At 41.1% G+C, this 22120-nt stretch overlaps 1 protein-coding gene across 6 annotated transcripts in view; it reads right to left on the reverse strand.

The window, feature by feature from the left end:
• DIAPH2 (diaphanous related formin 2) overlaps positions 1-22120 on the reverse strand; it is a 1499255-nt gene that overhangs the window by 492346 nt on the left and 984789 nt on the right. The window lies entirely within an intron of this gene.

A 22120-nucleotide genomic window follows, 5' to 3' on the forward strand; every position in this document is an offset into this window, starting at 1 on the left:
AAGGTAAAATAAAAGCAGGATCAGTAGAAGCAAAGTATTCTAGAGGTAAAGGAAGTAATTCCATTAAGTAGGCTTTCATTTTTCTGAATTACAGCTCATAAAAATTCTGCCCTTCAAAAAGTGAGACTGTGTAATGTAATATACCAAATCATCAGGTTTAATGTGTGATTGTCGCCATTCTATTCAGCCATTAGTTCAAATGAATCCATTTCTATTTAAATTTATTGATAGAGATTCTAATATTTCATTCTTTTAAATCTAATTTGAAGATTAAAGAGAAGGTAAGGTTCAAAAAGATTGTGTCTCATTAATGCATTTACTTGGCTGTGTAAATGATTTAAGGATAAATTACATAAAAAGGATCAAATGTTTTTCTTTTATTGAAATAAAAGATTCCTAATAATCAGCTATAATTATACTTAGAAATTCAAAGAGAATATAATGAACTCTTCTATATGCTCTGGAATGTATAATAAAATCTTGCTGAAATTTATATGGTTTATCACATAGTACCACAAAGAAAATTAGTATGAAAGCAGTTAGTTTCTTCTAATTCCTTAATAACAATATATACACAAGTAACTAAATTTTAGAGAGATGATCAAACAGCCATCACAAGCTAAAAAATCATACTTAAAAATGTAAAGGGTTGTAGGATCTGAGGCACCATGTCTTTACTGATTGGTTTCTTCAATGGGACCAAAGGACTGGATAAAGCACAAGTGCTAGATGTAATATACTTGGATTTTAGCAAAACTTTTCCTCAAAAAGACTCATAAGTAAGTTGAGAGTGCTAAACAAAAGACCCAAAGTAGTGATCTGGATTGGAAACTGGTTAACCGACAAGGGGGCAGAAAGGAAGATGAGTAGCAGAAGTGCTGGTACTGAGGCTGATTTGTTTTAATATATTCATGAGAGATATTGCTGAAGGGTTAGAAGGAAAAGTTTGCCTTTTTGCAGATGACACAAATATAGCTAATACAGTGGATACCCTGGTGGGAGTAAAAACCATGAAAAGATATCTCCAATAATTAGAATAGTCAAAGGCAGTTAAGATTGAATGCGAAGAAGTACAGAGTGATGCAATTGGAGTACAGAAATCTAAAGGAGATGTACAAGATAGGAGGATAGAGCTTGATAAGCATAGCTCAGGAGAGAGACCATATAGTGATGATCTAAGGATCTCAAGGTGACAAAACAGTGCAACAAGGCAGTGGCCACGGCCAGAAGGATTCTAGGTTGCACAGAGAGGGGTATAAGCAGTAGAAGAAAGGAGGTGTTGTTGTCCTTGTACAGTGTCATTTTCAGGCCCCCCTTGGAGTAGTTTTGCATTCTGTATCTTGAGTGGTCTCAAACTCGCGGCTCGCCAGGTACTATTTTGAGGCCCTCGATAAGTTACCATTGTTTTGGAACGTTGCCTGCCTCACTGCTTTAACCTCATGCAAGCACTTTCCTGCATCTGTACGCGATTGTAAGGTGTCGTGGAGAGGACAATTGCATACAGATACAGGAAAGCGCTTGTGTGAGGTTGCAGCAGTGAGGCGGGCAACGTTCCAGAACATAAGGTAACCATTGGAGTCAGTGCAGCTTGTGCATTTGTATGTAATCTCGTGAACTCTCACAAAATTTGGCACCTCTCCTAGTAGTGACTGCTTGATGTAAGATGGTTGTTGTGTCCGGTGCTGGAGGAGGTAAGAGCTGAAGGCAGTTACGGACACGACTACCGGACACTTAAGGCACAAGTTTTCCAGGCACAAGTTAGATATTGATTCTCCCCTCTACAAAAAAGCCTAGAGGACTACACCAAAATCTTGTCTCTTGCAGAAAGTGAAAAACTATCTAAACTTTCTGCTATGTATAGCTGAAATTATCAGAAGCAATTAAGGAAAGATTTATAAACTATAACAAGTTTTACCTCATGCAAAGTTGTCATTTCTTTAATAAGACATTAATTATTTTTTTTCTACGGCCCTCCAAGGACCGTATTTTTCGCTCCATAAGACACACCTCACCATAAGATGCACCCCAGATTTAGAGAAGGAAAAGAAGAAAAAAAACATTCTGAACCAAATTGTATGCTAATATATACCCAGCACTTTAAATTCCGTCCCAGCTCCCCCCAATCAATCAACCCTTTTACATACCACCCAGCATCTTTAAATTCCATCCCAGCCACTCTGCACCTTTACATTTCGTCCCAGCCCCCCGGCAGTACCTTTAAATTGTGGAGGTCGGTGGACAGCTGCCTGCTGCTTGTCGGGGCCCCTGGCACACAAGCACGCTAATGCCTGGGCCCGCAACACTTCCTAATTGTACTGGTCGCTGGTGCTTCACTGGACGGCTGCCTGATTAGTGGCATGTCGAGGCCAGCGGCGCACAAGCGCATGCTGTGTGGGTGCACACCACTTCTGAATGGCTGTCTCAGTTCTCATGAGGAGCTAGCGATAACTGAGGCAGCCATTCAGAAGTGGTGCACGCCCGACGTGCCGGTAAATGGCAGGCAGTCATCCAGCGAAGCACCAGCGACTGACACAATTAGGAAGTGTCATGGGCCCAGGCATTAGTGCACTTGTTCGCCGCAGGCCCTGAAAAGCAGCAGGCAGCCGTCCACCGACCTCCACAATTTAAAGGTACTTCCCGGGGGTGGGGGGTATATTCACTTCATAAGACACATCCTTTTTTCCACCCACTTTTTTGGGGGAAAAAAGTGCGTCTTATGGAGCGAAAAATACGGCACCTACATATCCAAAAAGTGGCTCTGCAAAGGGTTTGAGTTTGAGACCGCTGCCCTAGAGGAAAAGAAATACAGGAGTGATACGATATAGACAGTCAAATATTTAAAAGGTATTGAAATACAAACAAACCTTTTCCAGAGGGGGGGGGGGAAGGTGGTAAAACTAGAATTTGGATTGTAAGGTGGGGTGGGGGGAATAAGGTTGGTAGATGGCTGAAATGAACTCCTGCAGGAGGTGGTGGAGGAGATAAAAACAATAACATAATTCAACATAACCATTGCTAACTGACCCCTGATGTTAAATACTGGTGTCCCATACTGAATATCTGGGTCTTATTTAGCCTGCAGTAGTAAAAGTATTGTTACCAAAGTTCATTATACCAGCAGATAATTAAAGCAGCCACCCTTATGTAATATTCCTCCAACTTTGCAGCAGAAACAGCAATCATCATGCTTCCTGAACACTCTGATCCTCTCTGCAAAGGGACCTTTTCCAGAGGGTCACTCTCTCACAGCAGTAGGAGATTCTATTGCCTATTATACTTAGCTCTGCAATTGTTTCCACTCTAATACTGTCAGGCAGCTACAAGACCAAACTGCATCTACCCACATCGACCAGGTGAATTAACCCTAACCAAAATAAAGCATTGTCTTTGGACATTCAGCCCTCAAGAAGAGGAGACAGAGCACACTGCCTTTGACTGCTGGCTGGAGTAGAGATAATAAGAAACTGGGGGTGGCCTAATCATTGGACACCCATGGCAGTAGCTTATTGGGGGGGGGGGGAGGATGCAAAATAATAGATGCAGTTAAAACAATGGATTCTGACAGCCACTTAAACTCAAAAACCATCACTGCATTACTTTTACTTACAGGAAGAGTGGACAATTTTCAAACAGCTCATTTATCTGGGTACATGTGTGTGTGTGTATGTGTGTATATGCGTCTTTTACCTGAAAGTTAAGAGTGGGGTTGGTTGGGGTGGAGGGAGCTGAAGGTTCACTTATGGCACCCAATACCCTTGAACCAGCCCTAGTTACACAAAGGCATCATAACTGACTCTTGAGGACTGCAAATGTTTACTGGTATTTAATGGGTAACTGAGAGGGAACATGGTCGCTGGATATGGAAGGAGGAAGATAAATTGACTTTTGGTGACAGGGAGGGAGATAGAGATTGATGCTGCTAAGAATGGGAAAACAATTTCCGCCATTTACTATAAACTATCTCTGTGTTTATATTAACAGCATTTTAAGAGATGATGAGCTGAAGAAGAGAGACTGTTATAAATGAAGGATTGAAAGTGACTAGTACAACAAATATTAAATATTTATATAGCACAATAAGTTGTATGTATCACTGTATAGACATACAAAGGAGATGGACTCTGCTCAGTGGAACTTACAATTTAGTCAACAGAGCGACACTAAGGACAGATGAACTGGAAAGAGGAAACATGAATGCTGACTACAAGCAACAGATGAAGGGAGGGGAATTACAAGAAAATGAACAATGGGGTTGTTGACTGGGTAAATTAAAAAAAAAATGTCTAGACAGGATTGGGATATGGTAAGAGTGAGCTGAGATAGATAATTGACGTAAACATTCAATGAAAATATTAATTGTGTTCATACTTTTAGTATAGTGACAGGGAAGAAGAGCTTGTCACTGGTTCAAATCCTGGTTTAAATCCAATCAGTAAGGAAACTTGCCCACTAAGTCTATTCCTAGCCCTTAGGAAAGACAGGAAGGGCAGATCAGAGGGGATACTGCAGAAAAGAACAGGATTCTTGCTACACTTCCCTATCATTCCTTTTACAAACACACTGAAAGCTCTCAGGCTAAACCTCAAGCCAAACAATCTGACATAACAAGGGTTAAAGGGCAAGGGTGAAAGACACAGCTTGCTGAGAGCACAGCCGGTGGTTGCCCAGAGAGACAGGACAAGGCAGGAACCTGAGCAGAATAAATTAAACTCAGCTGTAAAACACAGGGAGGTAATTAGAAACTCGGAAATGAGAAAGCTTCAGAGAAAGCATAGAACGCTATGCAGGAAGCCCAATTCCAGTGCCTCTGCCCCGTAAGCACTTTATTCCAGGGTACAATAATGTTAGAAGCACAGTTCCAAGGCAGCAGCTAGCCATGAGAAAAGGGCAGCACACACTTAGTTATTTTGAAGCTACCCTGAGAAGAAGTGTGTCCTCTAGTTCAGTGTTTTTCAACCGCTGTTCCGCGGCACACTAGTGTGCCGCGAGATGTTGCCTGGTGTGCCGTACGGTCAGGGCCGCCATCAGGGCAGTACCACCAGTCTAGGGAGAGGGGCGGTCCGCCCCACGTGGACAGGAGAGAGCTGGACGGGGGGACCCGCGGAGTTCAATACATCTCGAGCCGCGAGGCTCGTCTTCTGTTCCTGCCTGCCCTGCAGCTAACATATAGCCGATCGCAAGCGTTCCCCTATGTCAGCGCTGACGTCGGAGGGAGGGCTTAAGCAAAGCCTGCCCGCTGACGTCGGAGAATACTTCCGTTCGGCTATTTGTGCGCGGCATGACAGGCAGGAAGCAGAAGACAAGCCTCGCGGCTTGAGCTTCGTTTTGCTGAGAAAGTTGCAAAGATGGGCTGGGAGGCAAACACGGAACACAAAAGGGGGAAGGGAGTGCGTTTTGGACACAAGGCATGAACTTGGGAGAGAGGAAGGGAGGGAAAGAGATGCTGAGGTGGAGGAGGGAATGCGTTTTTGGACACAGAAGAAATGGACTTGGGAGAGAGGAAGGGAGGGAAAGAGATGCTGAGGTGGGGGAGGGAATGGGTTTTTGGACACAGAAGGCATGGACTTGGGAGAGAGGAAGGGAGGGAAAGAGATGCTGAGGTGGGGGAGGGAATGCGTTTTTGGACACAGAAGAAATGGACTTGGGAAAGAGGAAGGGAGGGAAAGAGATGCTGAGGTGGGGGAGGGAATGGGTTTTTGGACACAGAAGGCATGGACTTGGGAGAGAGGAAGGGAGGGAAAGAGATGCTGAGGTGGGGGAGGGAATGCGTTTTTGGACACAGAAGAAATGGACTTGGGAGAGAGGAAGGGAGGGAAAGAGATGCTGAGGTGGGGGAGGGAATGCGTTTTTGGACACAGAAGAAATGGACTTGGGAGAGAGGAAGGGAGGGAATGAGATGCTGAGGTGGGGGAGGGAATGAGTGTTTGGACACAGAAGGCATGGACTTTGGAGAGAGGAAGGGAGGGAAAGAGATGGTTGTGTACACGGGGAATAGAAGAAAGGAGAATTTTTGGTCATAGGGAGGGAGTGAGGTACAGATAGTGGCATACCAGGGTGGGGGGGGGCGGTCTGCCCCACCCCGGGTTTACGTCCCAAGGGGGTGCACAGCTGGCCACCCTCCAGTGTTGTCCCTAGGCCGGCAAACTGCAGCTCTTTAGCCACTTGAGTGCCACCGCCGCCATCGGGAACAGGCTGGCGCCAAGTTCTCCCTGCTTTTCCCTGTGGGGCCGGCCAACTCTCGCCACTCGCGTCAATTCTGACGTCGGAGAGGACGTTCTGGGCCAGCCAATCGCTGCCTGGCTGGCCTAGAACGTCCTCTCCGACGTTAGAATTGACGACGGGTGGCGAGAGTTGGTCGGCCCTGCGGGGAAGAGAAGCAGGGAGAACTCGGTGCCGGCCTGTTCCCGATGGCGGCAGTGGCAGCCTATTCCCCAGTGGCGGTGGCAGCATTATAAAATACTTTCTTTGTGTTTATTTGATTCCTATATATTTATATATAGTCAATATAGGCACAGTTAAATTTTTTAACTTTTTCTAATGGTGGTGTGCCTCGTGATTTTTTTCATGAAACAAGTGTGCCTTTGCCCAAAAAAGGTTGAAAAACACTGCTCTAGTTCATAAGGGGAGGAAATTTCCCTAACATGGAAAGTGACCATTGGAACCCAGAAGCAATAGAATGTGTGACTGAAAAAAGCATATGTGAGCAAAATACTGTGGAGGAAGGTGGTACCAGTTTACTACATAATAGTCTAAAATACTGTAATGAAGTAATAATGTCTTTATGAATGAATGTGCAGCTTTGATACTAGGAACAGTAAAGCCAGGATCCTTTTGTGCTGTTGAAGCATAGTGGAAGGGGAATGGGTTAGAGTTGGCTTACATGCAGAAGGGAAAGGAATCCTTAAAAGTGAATTCAGAGCCCTGACATTCTAAAATACCAAGGGGGGGGGGGGATTAGACCATCAAAATCTTAAAAGGATAGTATGATTCCCCATTCCCCGGCCCATAGTTAAAGACTGGTAAGTGGGGGAATATGTAGTTCATGGAGTCAGGTGAGAAAACTTCCTAAAAAGTGTTTAACTGAAGAACAGCAGTTGTGGCAAGCGAAATGAAAATAAAAGGGTCAGCCCTGGTGCTTTGGGGCTCCTGAACATTGCTTCTCAGAGCCCGAAAGCTGCAAAGACTGAGTTAAAAGTAACAACTGGACTTTCTGTGAGTGAAAGCTTGTTTGAAGATAATTTTGATTATTTCACCATGTTAAAGGAGTTCTAAGATGAACTGTGTTTGGAACTGAGTGAGCCCAAATAAAGTCAGCCCAAGAGGCTGCCAAAAAAATCCAGTGCAAGTTGAACTGGGAGAATAAATGTTTGAACTGTGACTTATTTGTGGACAGCATTTTTTTTTCCTCAATTGCAATTATTGTGTAGCCATCCAGGGAGCGCTGGGTCTTGCACCAGTGGCAAAAGCTGGGTCTCTGGTGCACTAGGCAGACTCCAGCCCCGTCACAGTATACAATGTACAAAAGTAAACAGCTGATTAAAAGATAATGCTCTCATCTCACCATCAATATAAACTCTTAATAATTAGAAATATTGTGTGTCATTTTCCCCACTGAGTTTCTTCCCATTTTCTTCAAATAAACACTGATAAATTTTTCAGAAAATAAACTACCATAGAAAAGGAAAACAAACGCTAGGTTTTATTAAATGGTGCTAGAGGTTTTTAGCGTGCACCGGCGAAGTAAATGCTCCGACGCTCATAGGAATTCTATGACCTTCAGAGCATTTACCTCTACGGCTTGTGCTAAAATCCTCTAGCTCTGTTTAGTAAAAAAAAAAAAAAAAAAAAAAAGCCCAAAGATCCCTAATCATTCCATAATTATTTTGTAGAAATTAATGGGTATTTTTTTTGGACAAAATGCCTGTATAACTAATTTACTGTTTCATTATTGGGTTATTCTTTAGGTTTAGAAACTTGCAATATTTAAACCAATTTATAATTAGCTGCTATGAAAGCATCACAATGAAGGTTCAGTAAATATTTATATACATGCATATTCCCACAGAACAGTGCTCCATAAGATACTTTTTCTTATTTAAAATAAAAATAAAGAGAAAATGGGAAACAAAAAAGTCCCTTGAGAAAGCAAATTACATTAAATAAAGCAATAATCCTAGGACCCTAGAAGCTGGTTTAAAGTTAATTTAGGATGCAATTACGGTATATCTGTATGAAACAATAATACTAGTATCAGATAATTTATCTAGTTTTCTTTAATTATAATTAATTTTATTTTATATAAGGGTCCTTTCATGATCCTAACTTGCCAAGTATGCTTCTGTATTCAGGACCATACCAAGTCAGGGAAGAAAGAAAGTATAAAGAGATTAGGTTCCTACTTTGCTAATATCTTTTCTAGTAAATAGGTGTGTCATTCTGGGCAAGCAGATAATTTCCTTGTAGCCACAAGCCTTATAGAAAGAATCCACTCCAGATTTTTTCTGAAGCCCTCCTACTTAACAGAAGGCTTTGCTGCCCCCTACACTTAGGGATCCTTTTACTAAGGTGCACTAGTGGTTTTAGCTTGCTCTAGTATTTTTCGTTTAGTGCGTGGGTTGTGCGCGCTAATCTTTAGCGCATGATAAAAACACTAGAGCACCTTAGTAAAAGGAGCCATTAGTTCCCAAGCAGGAAAGTGCCCTTTTGTAAAACATATATAATGTAGGGATAAGGAAAACTTCCCCAAATAACAAGTCTGTTCTGCTTTAAATATAAGAAACATATGAACCATCAACAATCAAAACATATAAACAAATATGCCAAAAGAAGCATTAATGGAGCTTAACAGTATCCCAAAGTATGCCAGTAATAGACTACTCTTCATGTCCTAAGGTCTGACTGGCATCGAAAATACAGGCTTGGAGAAATGAGTAGACAGGCAAAGGAAATAAATGGCAGGGCGGGGTCCAGAATGACACACCTATCTACTAGAAAATATATTAGCAAGGTAAGAACCTAATCTCTTTTTCTAGTGCAATAGGTATGTTATTCTGGACAAGCGGGATGTACAAAAGCAGTCCTAGAAATCTAGGGTGCAATGATTGTGCCAGCTCATTAACACTGAGAACCCAAAGGCAGAGTCATCCCTTGCCGCTGCATCCTCTCTGTAAAACTATGTAAAATGTATGTAGAGTGGGCCAAGTTGTCACCTTACAAATCTCCTTGGGAGATACTGCCTTAGCTTCATCACATGACAAAGCCACACTTCTAATCAATCGCACTTTACTGAAATAGGAGACTGATTCCCAAACACAATTTACACTGAAGAGATTGCCCTGCGTATCTACCTAGAAATCAATGCCTTGGAAGCTGGCACACCTTGCCCTGATGCCTTGGGATCCTTTGGAGGATTCAGCCTATCATGGGCTATGGAAGAAACAATATAACAGCATGCTCTGTGGCCATGGCAGGACCAAAGCATCCAGACCAGCACTTCCAGGCTCAGACCTTCGACTGAAGAACCCGTCTGCTTTCTTGTTTTCTGCTATTGCCATAAGATCGAACACCAGCTGACCCCAGGAATAAACAATGGCTTGGAAGGCTGACACTGACAGCATCCACTCGCAAGGATCTAGGATAGGGGTGTTAAATGTCAGGACTCAAGGGCCACAATCCAGTCGGGTTTTCAGGATTTCCCCAATGAATATGCATGAGATCTATTAGCAAACAATGAAAGCAGTGCATGCAAATAGATCTCATGCATATTCATTGGGTAAATCCTGAAAACCTGACTGGATTGCGGCCCTCGAGGATATTTGATACCTCTGATCTAGGGTCTGTATGCTGAGAAAATCTACTTGGACACAGTCCACTCCTGCTATGTGTGCCACTGAGAGTAACTGAAGATGATGTTCCACCCAGCTAAACAACAAGCAGAACTTGGGCACTTGGTCCCTCCCTGCCGATTGACAGAGACCATCGCCATAGCATTGTCTGAGAAAAAATTGTATTGTCTGGCCTTCCAAAGGCTTCTTTAGGTTCTGTAAGGCAAGCCAAATAGTTCGGAGTTCCAGTCTGTTGACTGACCACATTCTCTGGGTGGCCAACCAGCTCATCAGCCAAAGTGACTGGCTTATGTCATTACAACTACCCAGGAAGTTATGCAGAGAAGCATGCCCTTGGTGAGAGACTAAAGACATTGGGCTGTCATAAGAAATACAATTCAGTTAATTAGAAGTACAATACAGTTGAGTTAGTTTCATGTAGATAAGGTTCAATTGTGTTTTTTTAGTGTTGGAAAGTAGTTCTTGTGGTATCTGGAATGATAAAGCACAATGATGGTTGCTGCAGATGAGCATGAGGTATTATGTATCTATGCTGTATATTTAGTCAAAAAGGAGAGTATTCAATTTCTTTTAGAATCTGGGATAGTTAGGTTCTGTTTTGTATGATTGTTGGAAGGTTGCTCCATGTTTTGGTGAATTAAATATGTGTTTGTATTTTATGCCTTTGGGTGAGGGAAGAATCAGTTGAAGTGTTTTAAGTATTCTGGATGACATAGACTAGGAGTTGGTAAAAAAAAAAAAGTTTATGAGTAGTTCTACAGAGTTTGTATGTAAGATGCGGAACATTATACATGATAATTTGAAGGTTATGTGAGCATTAATAGGTAGCCAGTGCAATCTGCTGTAGTAAGGTGATATAATATATATATATATATTTTTTTTTTTTCCAGCTTGAATATTAGTCTTAATGCTGGGTTTTGTATCAGTTGGAGTTTGTGCAGGAGGATAGAGTTTATGGCAGCATAGAGAGAGTTACAGTAGTCCAGTTGGGATAGGATGAGCATCTTTGTCAGTATAGCAAAGTGACAATCAAGAAAGAAGGATCTGATTAGTTGTCTGATGGTATAGAAGGTTTTTTTTTTCCCCATAGATTGAAGATTTGGGGTTCATATGATAGGGTAGAGTTCAGTTTAACTCCAAGGACCTTAAAAATTTTGTCAATATTTAGAAAGGTTCCTGAAGGTAGTGCGACAGTTATAGGGACTGTTTATAAGGTGTTGTGAAGCCAAATAATTTTGGTTTTTGTTGTGTTTAGTTTGAGTTCATTGAGTGCAGCCCAATTATGTATTTTGTCTATGCCGTAGGGAAACATCATTTGTGCTGTTTTTGATCAGGTTGAGAAGGAAGATGTCATCTGCATTTGATAGTAAGCATTCACTGTTGTTCAATATGACCCTAGGAACTCATGAAGAAGTTAGTATTGGGAAAAGTGGTGGTCCTTCAGGAATGATGCAATATGATTACCAACTTCTGGAGAATGTTCTATCTTTCCATACAAGTTATTTTCTGTTTTGTAGTAGGTTTTTGGACCAGCTTAGTATAGGACCCTCAATGCCTATCTCATTTAGTCTGGTTAAGAGTAGGTAGTGGTTTACTGAGTCAAAGGCAATTGATATATCAACTTGGAGTAGGACTGCCTGGTGTCCCTTGCTTAAAGTTTGCATGATTGGGTGGTGAAGATCAGTAGAATAAGTTTTGTGCTATGTTGCAAGTGAAACTCAAACTGCGAGGAATGGAGGCAAAATTTTTTAATATCAACTGAGAGTTGTTTGCAGACATGTGTTTAGTTAGTATAGGGATGCCAGCAATATGTCTATAATTTGATGAATTTGAGAAATCTGTGTTTTGGGAATAGGGGTGAAGGCAATGTGGCTCATTTGAATTGGTAGTTGGCCATGTTCTAGTAGGTTATTTAGGAGTTTGGTCAACCAGGCTATGATGAGGCCTGGAGTGTTTGCTAATAGTCAAGTGGGGCAATTGTCAAGGATGCTGCTACAAGTGGATAGCATTTTTAGTTATCTGGCTATATCGGATGTTGTTGGAGACTTGAAGTGGTTCCAAATTTGATCAGCCATACAGGGGTCCGTTGTCATTAGGTGTGGTGTATACTCTAGTGCAGGGCTGCCCAAGTCTAGTCCTCGATATCTACTGGCAGGCCAGGTTTCAGGATATCCACAATGAATATGCATGAGAGAGATTTGCCTGCACTGCCTTCTGGTATGTAAATCTCTCTCATGCATGTTCATTGTGGATATCCTGAAAACCTGGCCTGCAAGTAGATCTTGAGGACCAGACTTGGGCAGCTCTGCTCTAGTGCTACAGTGGTAGATTTTGTCAACCTTTATTTGTACATTCCTGATCTTGTTTAAGAAGATAGTAATTGAGCACTTGGTTAGAATTAATGTTGAATAAGCTTAATTCTGGAGGTGCAGTCATGGTGCACATTAGACAAAATAGTTTTTGGTATCAAAGGTCCATGAGGACCATGGTTGTCCACAACTGTCCTAGTGGAATGTAGTTTTATTACAGTAAAGGAATAATTTGAAAGTGTAATCACAAAATGGGTGTAACAAAATTAATACTTTAAGATGGGGAATTTTTGATGAGACGTCTAAGTGTGACTTTGTACTTTTCTTGGAAAATGTCCAAATATCAGGCAGCAAAAATGGCCATTTTCAAACCTGCAAGATGTCCACATTTTTCTTTCTTTCTTTTTTTTTTTTTAAATGACCTATTTATACATTTTGGCCCTTAGGATGTCTAAATTTTATGGCCATTATTGCAAAAAAAAAAAAAAAAGGTCCAAATTAAAACTGTCAAAAGCCAAGCCATTTGGACGTAGGCAGGGCCTCCATTTAAACTACACTGGCCACACAGACATATCAGCAGAGCAGTGAGACACTTTAGGGAGCACTGCTGTGAACTTCGCATTAAGGGTGTCAGGTACACCCATTATATAGTGAGCTCTCCAAAACCCCTAAAACCTACTGCACCCACCTGTCTACTACCCCAATAGCCCTTATACCTGCAGGTGTCACCTATATGTAGGTACAGTGGGTTCACACTTTCTCCCACAACTGTACTAGTTAGGGTGGCATATACGACTGGGTCCCCTTCTCTGGAATCCACTGCACTGATCATCAGGCTATTCCAGGAACATGCTTGCAGCTCTATTAGGACTGATTATAGTATCTGCAACTGTCATAGAGACAGATATGTACTGTTTCACACAGTTCTTTGTGGGTTGGAAGGGGCTCAGTGAATACTGGTGGATTAGGGGGGCGGGCATGCCTTCATTCCTCCAGTGGTCATTTTGGGTACCTTTTTGGCCCTTATTTGTTTTAAAAACAGATCTAGCCCACACATCCAAATTGTGCCCTGGACGTTTTTTTAAAATGCTTATCGCTACAAAATGCCCAAATCTTAAGAACATAAGAAGCGCCATCTCCGGATCAGACCTTCGGTCCATCAAGTCCGGCGATCCGCACACGCGGAGGCCCTGCTAGGTATACACCTGGCTTATTTTATATCCAACCATATCTTTATATGCCTCTCTCAAGGAGATATGCATCTAGTTTGCTTTTGAAGCCTAGGACTGTCGATTCCGCAATAATCTCCCCTGGGAGAGTATTCCAGATGTCAACCACTCTCTGTGTGAAGCAGAACTTCCTGATATTAGTCCTGAACTTGCCCCCCCTTAGCTTCATTTCATGTCCTCTTGTCCGTGTCAAATTGGACAATGTAAATAATCTTCTCTGCTCTATTTTGTCGATTCCTTTCAGTATTTTGAAGGTCTCGATCATATCCCCACGCAGTCTCCTTTTCTCAAGGGAGAACAATCCCAGTGTTTTAAGTCAATCCTCATATTCCAGTTTCTCCATACCCTTCACTAGTTTAGTTGCTCGTCTCTGCACCCTCTCCAGCAGTTTTATATCCTTCTTTAGGTAGGGAGACCAATGTTGGACGCAGTATTCCAAGTGGGGTCTGACCATTATAAAGCGGCATTATAACTTTCACCGATCTACTCGAGATTCCTTTCTTTATCATGCCCAAGATTCTATTTGCCTTATTTGCCGCTGCCGCACATTGTGCCGACGGCTTCAGGATCCTATCTATCAGTACACCCAGATCCCTTTCCTGTTCACTTTTTCCCAGAGTTACACCTGACATTCTGTACTCGTATTCCTTATTTTTACTGCCTAAATGCATTACCTTGCATTTCTCCACGTTGAACTTCATCTGCCATTTCTCCGCCCATTTTTCTAACCGACACAAATCGCTCTGGAGTTCCTCACTGTCCTCCTGCGATCTGATTGCCCGGCAGAGTTTTGTGTCGTCTGCAAACTTGATGATCTCACTGGATGTTCCGTTTTCCAGGTCATTGATATAAATATTAAAAAGGATCGGCCCAAGTACCGAACCCTGGGGTACACCACTAGTCACTTTCTCCCAGTCTGAGAACTTCCCTGAGAACTTAAACCTGCTCAAAACACATCTCCATAACATTTAGATGTACCGGAATAAAGTTGCCTGCAAGATATCTAAACAGTCAGCACTTGGGATATTTTGGCGATTAAAACATCCAAGTGCCGTTTTATGCTGTGTTTTGGATGTTTTTCTTTTTTTCAAAATGAGCCCTGTGGAGGGGCATAATCAAAAGAAACGTCTAAGTCCGTTTTGGCCTAAGTCGTAAATCGCCAAAGTCAGACAAGGAAAAAGGTCCATTTTCGAAAAATACGTCCAGCATATTTTTTTCCCGAAAATCGTCCAACTATACGGCCAGCCATCTGATCGCCCATACCACTAAGTTGTCCATCTTTATACCCCATTTTCAACCAAAAATTTGTCCAACTCATAAACACCTAGAAAAAGACCTTTTGGTCGTGGGAGGGGCCAGAAAAGTAATGGACTGGACACCCAGACATGACACCAGAGTAGTGGGGTACTTTACAGGGCACTGCTGTGAACTTCACAAAAAGGTCCCACATACACATCTCACTACAGCTCCCTTATAGGTCATGGTGAGCCCCCCAGAATCTACTAGACTCACCTATCTACCACCCCAATAGCCCATATTGCTGCAGGAGCCACTTATATGGCAGTACAATAGTGATTAGAGTGGCTTATGGGCTTGGGTCCTCCTCTCCATGATTCACTAACCCACCCCCAAGATCACGTAAGTCACCTCTGTGCAGCTCTACTAGGCTTTCCTATTCCAGGCTGCCAGGTGCTGATGTTCTGGAGGCAGAAATGTAAAGTTGTTATTATGATTTTTATGGGGTGAGGGGAGGGGGCAATGATAACTGGAACAGTGTGTGGGGGTCTATACCTTGTGTCTGCAGTGCTTATCTGGTCACTTTGCATACCTTTTATGGACTTAGCCCTGCTGTTAGATGGCCTAAGTCACAACATCCAAGTTCAGTCTTTTGGTTATACATGCAGTACGACTAAGTCTAGGATGGCCTACGTCCAGTCCTAATCCCACCCTTGACACTCCTCCTGACACGCCCCTTTTTGCTCTGGTTTTTCAGCAGCACTGTGAAGGCATAGGTCATTTTTAAATACGTCTAAAACCAGGTTCGCTTATCGGCACTTGGACGACTTGGTCTTTTAGATCGTCCAAGTACCGGTTTAGGCCGGTTTTTAGACATTTTTCAGTTTCGATTATGAGCCCCTAAGTATCTAGGAGCAAATCTTGACCATCCATATAAATATTTCATGAGTATAAATTTCAAAACAATGAGGCCAAATTTAAAACAAGCCTAAAAACCTCTCTGTATAAAGATGCATTTGGAGTATGAATCAGGTTTTTTTGAATTATCATATTCCCTTCCCAATTTGTTCTTTCCCACCCCTTCCCTTATTTTTATTTTATGAAATGATGTATCCCAAAAGAACTCCTTTCATTTCACGTATCGTGTCTCATGTTGTCTATTTTAGCCTATATTAGCCTAATTTTTAGACAATGTTTTTTTGTAAACCGCTTAGGATTGATAAGCGGTAAATCAAACCATAATAATGAAAGATTTGCCACTGCAACCAGTGCTCAAAATGTTCTGAGTAGTAGCATAAAACTTTCAGCAGTCATTTGAAACAGTCAGATAGTAGGACATAAATTAAAAAAAAAATTACTCTTCCTTGTTAAAGTTTTTTAAGACTTTGTTGCAATACTTCAGCAATTTTATCTGATTTGTAATACCTGATGTGCTGGAGGCATCTTCTGTTTCAATAGGATTTAAATGTCTGGTTATAGTTTTGTTTAAATGTACAAAAACAAATACAGTAGTTATTAAGGGGTCCTTTTATCAAGCTGCGGTAGAGGTTTAACGTGTGTAATACCACGTGTTAAACTGCCTGCCACGTTAGCCACTAATGCCTGCATTGAGCAGGCATTAGTTTTTTTAGCCAGCCGCGGGGGTTAGCGCGTGATGAAATGTCCGACGCGCTAACCCCACTACTGTGACTTGATAAAAGGACTCCTAGATTAATTGAGCTTGGGGCTCAATATTGCAGATTTTGTACTACTGTCAGAACAATAATAACCTATAGTAGCCTACACTTATATAAACAAAAATAAATTTGATATATCTTAAAAAATAATCTTATGTGAAGGATCCTTGTTTTATGAAATATATTTTAGTTTCAAAACTCTTGGGGTATTCGAGTATTTGCTCCAGTGCTTTCTTTGGTTAATTTCTTTATCATTTAAACACACTGATTCACAGTTGGTCTGTTTCAATTAGTAATTATTGAATGCAATTTTATTGCACATCAGATCTGACTTGTAGAAAATGTGTTTATTTATAAAGGCAATTCTTTCAAAAATATTAGATTAAACAGGCTATGTGCAGAATTGTTTTCAACAGAAAATCCATGTATACTAAACAGCAAGTGTAAATGTGTACACATAGGACTAACAGAGCTAAAAAAAAAATAAAAAAATGACACTGAAAAAGTCTGAGCAGAGCGCTATTCTTAGGGTTAACATATGGCTCCAGAAAAAGGAGGATGGATTTAAACATCTGGGTTTTACTTCCATTGAAAGCAATGGAAGTTAAAACCTGGCTGTCTCAATCTATTCTTCTGTTTCTGGAGCCATATGGTAACCCTAGCTATTCTATAAATGGTGCTTTGAGTTGGGTGCCATTTATAGAATCAATTTCTATATCAAACTTTAGGAGAGAGGATATACATTAACTGAAAACTGATGTAAATCCTGGCATGTAATTTTTTTCCCTTTACTCCTGCTTGGGTGTCTGCTAAGGTTTGCCTGTTGGTTAGTTAGAGAGGTCTGCCTGTTAGTTAGTTAGGTATCCCTTCCTGTTAGTTCATTAGAAAGATCTGCCTGTTGGGCCTGTGCCTGCCTGTTAGTTAGTTAGTTAGTTAGAAAGGTATGCCTGGTAGTTGTATGTGTTAGATAAGTTGTATGTGCCTGGCTCAGTCATGATGATGTGAAGCGTATTTATTGTATGTACTCGTATTGCAAGACTTTGCTTGTTTAGAACAGTCACTATACTCTTGCAGTGTCAGAGAGAGATGAACCATCAGCTCAGTTGTGATGTGTGTATACTGTAGAAATAAGACACTGCTTATATATCAAGTTAAATTTTAATAAAATGTTTTGCTTGTCTTGCAAAACACTTGCAAACCAAGTTACTTGCAATCCAAGGTTTTACTGTACTAAACTAAACTATACTATACTAAAACTTAAATTATAGCTTGACTCGGTTTACATCAATTAAAAAGAAAGAGAAAATAGTCTGACTAACAGTGAAATTTTAGCTATGGTGATGGCCATTAAGCTTGAGTCAGAAAGCAGGAACATCAGATAAATTGCTGGTTGTGAGGTTCAGCATATCACCCCTATGTATTGTGAAAAGATATTATCAAGGTAAAAACCTAATCTCCTTTTTTTCAGTGCAATAGGGATGTTATGCTGAACCATAGGGTAAGCAGTCCCCAAACTTTAGGGTGGGATAGATGAACCTGCTCATAGTACTGAGGACCTTAGAGTGGCATCCTCCTGTGCTGCCTGTAGAATTTGGTGAAGGTATAAAGAGGACCAGGTTGCTGATTTACAAATCTCCTCAGGTGCTTCCACCCAAGAGAAGGCCACTCCTCTTTTTGAAAGCACTTTCAATGAGACAGGCAGCTGAATGCAGAAGATATTGCTCTACAAATCTATCTAGAGATGATGGCCTTGGAAGCGGGTCTGCCTTATCTCGTCTGATTAGTTAACATGAAAAGATGATCTGAGAGAGAAAACTCTTTAGTTACCTCCAGGTAACACAAGATTATTATTCTGACATCCAAAACCTTTAAGACCTTGCTTTCTTTTTGGACCTTAAGGGATAAAATTCTGGCAATCTAACCTCTTGGCTGACATGAAACGCTGAGACTTTTGGTAAGAAGGTGAGAACCATAGGCAAGGCCACTCTGCACAACAGTACCTGCACTTCTGAGATTCTCCTGGTAAATATACTGGGAGGGGCCTAAGACTCTAATTCATGTGCCTAAGGCCTCTCCCTCCCATTAAAAACTGGTGCTTCATTTTGTGCATCATCTGGGCATCAATTGGAGTGCTCATTTTAATATCTATGAGCTCATTGCAATCTATTTATATATGATTATCGGAGGATGCTACAAACCACGGAAAAGAACACAACCATTTTGGGTACTGATAGCTGAAATACTTCAACACTAAACAGGTTACAGCTGGTTTAGTGTTGATCATTAAAGACACTGTGAGTTTTGAGCTTATGGGCCTGACTGAGAGCTAATGTAGATGCCCACCACACATATAGTATACCTTCTATTTGGTGAGCATAATTTTTCTGAGGGAAAATATTCATGTACCTTTGAAAATCAAAATTATGTATAAAATATAAATCCTACCCTGTCCCTGTAAGTAAATTTGTGCATATACAGATTGTGCCCTTATGTCTTTATCTACCAATATGGTGGGCAATTTTTGCAAAAGTCTGTTTCTATGAGTGCAGCGTCCCTTTACCCAGCCAAATAGCTTTAAAATTTACCCTAAGACCAGTTCTTCCTTTTCATGCACAAAACTTTGCTATGCACCTTGAATCGACAAACTAATGGTAAGGTAACAAAATGCCAACACAAAAAAAGAAACACACACAAAACAAGTTTGGAATCTCTTTTTGTCAATTCCACTCCCATAGACTTGCTTTTTGCCTTTTTCTTAATTTCTCCAGTTCACTTTGCTTAGTTTAGCAATACAATAATTCAGGTAGACAGAGATAAAATGCCCCATGTATTGATCTCTTTGTCTTGTCCTTCTTCTATGCCAGTAGGGACACAGCACACATTTTAGATAAGAATGCTTCATAACAAGCCCTGACCAGAGTAGCTCCTGGTTTCATCAGAGTTTAATGAGTCATTCAATCCAAGAAATAAATTAACTGACATTCTGGGACTGTGTTTAATGGAGCAGGTATCTACAGAAGCTTTAGATTGCAGTATTGCTCTTATAATGTATGGATAGGAGGGTAAGAGTGCCTCATCAATCAAAGGGGACAAAGTGACACTATGCTGCACAGAACATTTTTGAACTGTGGTAGCTTGTAGTCTCAGCCATTTCTAAGACCATAATCTAAGGCAGGGGTAGGCAATTCCAGTCCTCGAGAGCTGGAGCCAGGTCAGGTTTTCAGGATATCCACAATGAATATGTATGATATGGATTTGCATGCACTGCCTCCTTGAGATGCAAATCTATCTCATGCATATTTATTGTGGATATCCTGAAAACCTGACCTGGCTCCGGCTCTTGAGGACAGGGATTGCCTACCCCTGACCTAAGGCATCATAAAACAATGCATATAGGCCAGAGGTAGGCAATTCCGGTCCTCGAGAGCCAGAGCCAGGCCAGGTTTTCAGGATATCCACAATAAATATGCATGGGATAGATTTGCATCTCAAGGAGGCAGTGCATGCAAATCCATTTCATATATATTCATTGTGGATGTCCTGAAATCCTGACTTGGCTCCGGCTCTTGAGGACCGGAATTGCTTATCCCTGATATAGGCTAACACTAATTTCATGTCTACTTATTTATTACCACCTCTCCTTTTCACATTTTCACAAAAATACATTAAGATTAGTAAGGAACTCCAAATAAAAAGGAAATACCTCATACATACATAACCAAGAACCCCAATCTAACACCCTCATCCACTCAGTCTTTCTAAAAGTACTGCAGCTTCACTATTATTGTTTTGATTAGATCACAAACGAAAAGCCCACTTAAAGAAATGTGCCTTCCAACTAGCTTTAAACATTTTATATGTCAGTTCCCCTCTTAACTCTTGCAGAAGTGCTTTGCACAATGCTGATGCAAGTCAGAAAAAAAAGCTCTCTCTTTTGTAGCCACTTAGTGAGCCTTAGAGAGTAGAGATACTGCCATCTTGAAGTCCTGTAACGACCTCAGGCATCTTGCTGGTGTATGCACAGTTGTTGTTCCCAGAGTGATTTATGGGTTACGCTAACATCTTAAATATATTTCTGTATGCAACTGGCAAACCAATGGTACTTGATGAATAAGTGGGATATGCTACTCCACTCCACTGAACACTAGAATACTGCGGTTAATATGGGAATGCATACAAATTAAAATCACAGCAGAAACACCACATACAGCAACAGTTTTTATACAATAAGTTCCCTGATTTGCATCAACATCTAATGGTAATATTACTCGATCTTTCTTATATACTTTTACAATGATTTGGAATGGGATTCCCTCTTGTGTTAGAACTCTTTTCTCCTTCCAGATTTTCCGTAAATCTATGAAAATACTTATGAAAATATTATTGCAGACTGGATGGACCATTCGGGTCTTTATCTGCCGTCATCTACTATGTTATTTCAACAGTTCTGAGAAAATTGTTTTAAGGAAAATTAGTTATCTTCTCTCTAGGATGTCAGATGAGGGTCTTCATTAATAATTATTTTCTTTCTAATCTAACTACTTTTGCTCTGATTATCGATTTTCATGTGAACCGAGTTGAGCTCCTTTTGGAGAGATGCCACGGTATATAAATCCAAGATTTAGATTAGATTAGATCAAATTGCTGTTGCCTTGGCATCTTTATCCAGTCTCAACAGACTTTTTTTATAATGTTTTATTCTGCCTTGGCTTCTTGTCTGAATTGAATTGCATTGCTAGTTTTTATTTTGCCATGGTGCCAACATCTCAGTTGAATTGCAAAGTGTTGTCATGCAAACTGTACAGTCACTAATTGATATTATACTACAATGGTGAATACAGCAGTCAGTAATACATTAAAACACACCTGGTGTGCTTGCTCAGGCAGTATCTTTCAAAAACAGGTTTCCCCTATTTTTTAAAATATCTTTTTAGCTGTCATGTTTAATTTTAGTGATTGTGAAAGGATGCCACAGGCTATCAAGACCCACATGAACCTCTAAAATAAAGTTTTGCACATTAAACAAGTCTGCACAGAAGTAAACACTTGTTATAGTTAAAGGGTGACACGGAGACAGTTTCAGAATGATATACAGCATATGAAGCTTAAAAAATTTAAGCGAGATAAGGAGGATTATACCATGAACAGAGTTTATTCCTGGAGAAGGAAATGCACACAAGGAACATTAGATAATGGGGGTTCAGAACAATTTAGAAAAGTGGCGTTTGAGGGTTCCATCAGTTCATCCGGTAGTGGAGATACTTCAGGAGATGATAGACATGGAGCTTTTTTAAGGTGAGGCAACAGAGGAAGAGGAAGGAGAAGAGGACCTCAAAAAGAGATGGAAACAAGATCGCAAGTGAGACAACAGCCTCAATAGCAGTTGGTGTAGTGAGTAATTTGACCAAGTATGCACTCACAAATATTGAGTCAAAAGCTGAACGCTGCAGAAAAAAAAAACAATTCTGAGGCAGGCAGGCAGATGGCGGAAGGCTGGCTTTGTTGCTCCTCTGGCTACCCAAAAATTTTAAAATACAGTGGTGGGGAGCTGGTAGATGGGGGAATCAGATCCAGCTCGGAGGAGTGGGGGCTGGAGTTAGGAAAAAGGGAAGGATAGATGCTGCATGGGGGGTTGGGGTTGGGAAGGACAGATGCTGCAAGGGCTGGGGGTTAGGAATGGAGGGAAAGAGAGATGCAGCCAATGGGTGAAGGAACAAGAAAAAATAATTGTTGGATATAGGTGTGGAGTGAGAGGGAAAGACATGGGGAAAGAAAGAACTAGGAAAATTGGGAACAGAGAGAGGAGAGAGGTACAGATGCATTGG

The sequence above is a fragment of the Geotrypetes seraphini genome, chromosome 5 (genome assembly GCF_902459505.1).
Source record: "Geotrypetes seraphini chromosome 5, aGeoSer1.1, whole genome shotgun sequence".
NCBI lineage: Eukaryota > Metazoa > Chordata > Amphibia > Gymnophiona > Dermophiidae > Geotrypetes > Geotrypetes seraphini.